Below are 6,138 nucleotides of genomic sequence, written 5' to 3' on the forward strand. Positions count from 1 at the left end.
TGTGTGTGTGTGTGTGTGTGTGTGTGTGTGTGTGTGTGTGTGTGTGTGTGTGTGTGTGTGTGTGTGTGTGTGTGTGTGGGAGTTGAATAGCCTGGGGGAGAAAGGTGTACTGTAAGTGTTTGTGGAATTGATCGTGCGTTTACCTTTGTGTGTATAAAACTGCACAGTGCACTTATTCTGTTTCGTGTGTGTGTGTGTGTGTGTGTGTGTGTGGCATTTGTGAACCTTTGTGTATGTAAATGTCTAGTATTACATTGTATGTATTGGGTGGGGGGCCCTTTCAGATGGCTTTGTCCTGGGCCCAGCAAAAGCTGTCAGCGGCCCTGCATGCATGCATGCATGCACGTACACACACACGCACACGCACGCATGCACGCATGCACGACCATATTTATACCTATGTGTATAAAACTGCACAGTGCACTTATCCTGTTTTGTGTGTGTGTGTGTGTGTGTGTGTGTGTGTGTGTGTGTGTGTGTGTGTGTGTGTGTGTGCGTGTGTGTGTGGCATTTGTGCATCTTTGTGTATGTAAATGCCTAGTATGACTCTGTGTGTGTGTGTGTGTGTGTGTGTGTGTGTGTGTGTGTGTGTGTGTGTGTGTGTGTGTGTGTGTGTGTGTGTGTGTAGTAAATGTGTTACATTTGTGCATAACATAATATGTGTATGCGTGTAGCGTGTGTACCCAGTAATGTGCGTGTTGTTATACAGTAGCAGGGCGTGTTGTGTAGAGAGCGTAAGTGCTGCTAGACCGGCGCTTTCATGGTCTTTCATGCATGGCTGTAGCCATATGTACAGTATACACACACAGCTTCCAAATCACATCAATCATGGCCCCATGCAGTCATTCATGCCACGAAGCACACACATAGTCATACAGTCATTTCGGTGTTGTTAACTCAACACTTTAGAGAGGCAGTTTCAACACTTGGAGTGTTGATCCTACTCTCTGAGCGTTAAATTAACACTGCAAGTTTTGGCTGGAGCCATACGTATACACAAGTTCCAAATCACATCAATCTTATCCCCATGCAGTTACTCATGCCATGGCACACATTTACACTCACATGCGCGTAGTCAGAGCTGCTGCCCAATTTTGTACACAGTCCCACCACTCTTCCCTGGACTGATTACAATATTTCTGCTTCCTATCATCACTGTTGCTGTGGCATACAGAGAGGTACATGTTGGCCAGCAGCCAGAGAAATGTAACCTTGCTTTCTCTCTTACCATCTGAAACTATCATATGCATTTCTTTTTTGGCACTATACATACACATGCACATGTCCACAGGCATGCACACACACACACACACACACACACACACACACACACACACACACACACACACACACACACACACACACACACACACACGCATGCACACACACATGTGCACATGTCATATTCACACACATTTTCACTCTTCCTTTCTCTCTCTATATCTTTCTTTAGCGCCTTTTCTCTATCTCTCTCCATCAGATGTTCAAAACATTGCAGACATTATCTTGTTGCTCCTTCCTCTTCCACTCTTCCTCTTCTCATCCTCCTCTTTCTCTCTTCCTCCTATCTTCTATTTCTTTCCTCTTCTCTATTTTTCTCTTCTTCTTTCTTTTCTTCCTCTTGTCATGTGCAGTCTCTTCCTCACTTCTCCCCTGCCTCCTCTTCCACTCCTTTTCTCTTCTCCTCCTCCTCTCCCCTCGGCCCTGTCCCCCCCCAGATGCACTATTCCCATCATGCCTCAGCCCGGCCTCCTGATTGGTTGTCCTTGTCTGTGGTGAGCGCAGGTGTCCTCCCTCTCCACTCAGCTGCTGCCTCTCATCGGGCTAACCACACTGCTGACGCTTGCACATATCCCCCCAACACACACACACACACACACACACACACACACACACACACACACACACACACACACACACACACACACACACACACACACACACACACACACACGCGCGCGCGCGCGCGCGCGCGCGCGCGCGCGCACACATACACACACGCACACACACACGGATATGTCACTGTCTCTCTCACACATACAGACTTGCACACGCATAATAGACACACACACACATGCACACACTTGGATATGTCGGTCCCTGTCACACACACACGCATAATGATGCGCGTGCACACACACACACACACACACACACACACACACACACACACACACACACACACACACACACACACACACACACACACACACACACGCGCGCACACACACACACGCACACACACACACACACACAATCCCCTATACACGCGTGCTGCAGGTTATGACCCTAAAGGACGTGACAAGACTAACGCTTGGCTCCCTGTCTCCCGCTGCCTGTGACCTCAGGTGACCTCCAGGACCTCGCTGCCCCCCCACTGTCCTGCGGCGGGCCAGGCAGGCCAGGCTGAGCCATTTATTTATTTATCTGACGGCAAGAGGCATTTACATTTAAATAACCAACAGCCCCCGCACAGCGACACACACACACAAACACACACACACACACATGTGCGTAGACACAAACACATACACAGACATTGCACTCAAGCACGCACATGCTCATTTGCACACACCAGACTCTGTGTCTTCAAATACACACAAACACGCACAGACGCAGACAAGCAGGCACAGACGCAGGTGCGCACACGCACGCACGCACACACACACGCGCACACACACACACACACACACACACACACACACACACACACACACACACACATGACAAACGCTCAACACGTCCAACACACTGATCACTGATTCACCAGCCTAGACACAGACACACACATGGCCTTTTCTATTCAGGTTTACTAATTCGTTAATGCTAAATGCCGAGCTTTTGTTCAATATCAGAGAAGACAGGGTCACTGAAATTGCAACACAAACCGAATCCTAAATTTCAATGCCAGGCATGCATATATAATTAGTGACTGTGTGTGTGTGTGTGTGTGTGTGTGTGTGTGTGTGTGTGTGTGTGTGTGTGTGTGTGTGTGTGTGTGTGTGTGTGTGTGTGTGTGTGTGTGTGTGTGTGTTTGTACGCGCGTGCGTGCATGCGTGCGTGCATGCGTATGTGTGTGTGCGCGCGCACGCTCGCGCGACTGAGCGTGTTTAGGGTTCTCTGTGTAAATATGTGTGCTCACATGAACATGTGCATGCACCTGCATACATATGAGCCAAAATGCTTGTGCATGTTCCTCTGCTCTGCGTGTGTGTGTGCAAGAGAGTGCACATGTGCGGTTGTGCACACATGTAATGACAGCAGTGATGTGACAAATGGCAGAGAGAGAGAGAGAGAGAGAGAGAGAGAGAGAGAGAGAGAGAGAGAGAGAGAGAGAGAGAGAGGCAGACAGAGGGAAAACACACTCTCATTCACAGGCAATCCATCACAGTGCCCTTCCCAGAGTGAAGGGGCCAAACTGCAGCGGTCACATTAAGCCACTCTTTTGTCTCATAATTAGACTTCCGCCGCCACGGCTGTTCCCCATCACATTTGCCAGTGTGGCCATTGAAAGATCAGCCTGCACTGACCCTGCCTATCCTCCATCCTCCATCCCCCAGCATCGCCACTCCATCCGGCACCCTACACCTCATCGCCCATACAAGCCCATGCCAAACAACCCCCCCCCCCCCCACCCATCGCTCCACCTCCACTCTCCACCCTCCACCTCATTGCCCATATCAGCCCTTGCCAACCAACACAGTCAGTCCACCCATCTTCCTCCCGTAAAAAAAGAGAAAAAAAACCTAGAGCAATTTCAGATCATTATTTAATGACCATGTGCCTGCCCATTAGGGTTCATTTGCATTGGCTAATAAAATCACCATCAGGTCCTAATGCCGTCCCATTTCGACACGGTTCTCCAAATGTTTATGCAAGCTGCTTGCCCGGTCAGAAGTCAGTGTGAGTGTGCATGTGCGTGTGCGTGTGCATATGCGTATGTGTGTCCGTGTGTGTGTGTTTGTGCCTGCCTGTGTGCGTGTTGGTGTGCAAGTGTGTGGAGTGATTTTCCCCCTCTCTAATACACAAACTCCCGCAGTCCTTGGTGGATGGAGGTACACTAACAAATGAACACAAAATGAAAACAGGTGGAGCTCCATGCCGGAGTGTCCATGCTGATGCCTCTGTAGGCCGTAGCCCATCTTTAATCTTCGGCGCTGGTCTCCAGACGTTAATCATGTCATGTACTTGTTTTAACACACAAGGCAAAAATCTATCTAGCCATTCCAAAGTTGTTGTGCAATAAAACGCCTGTGATGGACAGACAGATGGATAGACGCACACACAGACCCACAGACTGCGTCACCTTTGGAATAATAAAGTGAAAGAAATCACAAACAGGGAAGATAGTGGTCCTGTATGACTTGTGATATGAAACCTTGGTGCTCTTTCAGTTTGTTGGAAGTTGGCGCGTCTTCAAAGTGATGTCTCAAGTCAGATGTACAGGATGAGGGAGACATATTTATTCTCCTCTTCCTTTCTTTCCTCTCTATTCCCTTGTTGTGCCTCTCTGCCTGGTCTGACCTCTTCCACAGAAATGGGCCAGTGGCCATGGTGTGAGTGGTGTGTGCTGTATCTGTGTATAAGAAAGGGGGTGTGTGTGTGCGTGCGTGCGTGCGTGCATGCGCATGTGTGTGTGTGTGTGTGTGTGTGTGTGTAAGAAAGGGTGCAAGTGTGCCAGTTTATGTGTGAGAATGAGAGAGCATGTTTTTGTGAGTGTACAGAAAGAACATTTCAGTATCCATGTGTGTGTCTGTGTGTGTGCACTGTGTGTGTGTGTGTGTGTGCGTGTGTGTATGTGCGTGCGTGCGTGCATGCTTGCATGTGTGCTTGTGTGAGTCTCTGTGAGTGACACATCCTTGGCTGGCGAGCAGACAACGTCTCCGTCTCCTCACCAATTTCCCCTGGTAGCCTTGGCTGCCTTTGTGAGTAACAGTAATAACGATGATAACAAACAAACCCAGGGCTGAACTTTCGCAAGACATTAAGAGGCTGACTGTAGTGTTCCGTGACCTGCGAGGAGCGAGAAGAAGGCGACGCAGCCGTTCGTTCGCTCCCTGATTGTCGTCGTTGTTGTCGTCTCAGAGGCGCCTAAGCGAAATCCAATTTCCCAGCATGCCTTGTTTTTTATCCCTCTCCCTGTTTAATGAACCACCTGCCTCTGAACGCAGAGCCTCCGTTGATCTCCACACGCCGTCTCCAAGAGGTTTAAAGTTAGTAACCGGATCCTGAAGGAGAAAGGATTAAAAAAAGAAAAACAGAGACAGACAAAATAAGAGAGAGGAAAAGCAGAAACAGAAACAATGCCTAATTAGGAGTGAAAAACTTCTCAAACTTGAGTTTTTTAGGGGGGTGAGATGGAAAATGAGCCAAAAAAGAGAGACATATACTTGAAGAGAGATTTAAACTTGAAAAATACTTGTATTTGTGGAAAAGTCCTGTCTGCTGAATAACAAAAAAAGGGCAAAATAATATGAATTTATAATGAGGCATTGATGTGAGAGGTTATGACTGCACCTGGGAGCTACTGCTACAGCTCTCCACCACCTCCAGCCACTGAAGGCATCTGAATATGGCCCCCAATCTCATACATAACATTTTAATGTCCATGTGTTGTTTTATCCATGTTTGAATAACTATCTTAGTCTGTTAGATGCCCAATAGAAGTAGTCTTTGTTCTCTGGCCTCAGGATTTTTAACTGTTGATTTGAAATTGCCTTTGATGTTTGCTATTGGATAAGATTACAACTGTACCACACACTTAACACATGATGTGCTAGTAGGTGCGAGAACAGGTGCGAGCTCATTATCTCATGCACATTTGGGGTCACGTGATTTGTCAACATCTATAGACAGCAACAAAGTTGATCGCACCTTATGTTAAACAGCTAGCCACGTACTAGCATTTTGGGATTGCTGTCTGTGTGCGCAGCCAGCAATTTGTAATAATGAAAACCTATGTATGCTACTTAGTTTTTGCTACCCACCTCCTCTCCTGCTCCAGGGCCGGATTAATGCACAGGCTAGATTTGTTTGAAACCTAGGGGCCCCCAACTGATAGGGGCCCCCAATTGACCCAGTCAAAAATTGCAGAATTGTGACACGATGTTATATTGAAATTGTTTCGTTAGTTCACTA

This window comes from Engraulis encrasicolus, chromosome 11, assembly GCF_034702125.1.
Source record: "Engraulis encrasicolus isolate BLACKSEA-1 chromosome 11, IST_EnEncr_1.0, whole genome shotgun sequence".
NCBI lineage: Eukaryota > Metazoa > Chordata > Actinopteri > Clupeiformes > Engraulidae > Engraulis > Engraulis encrasicolus.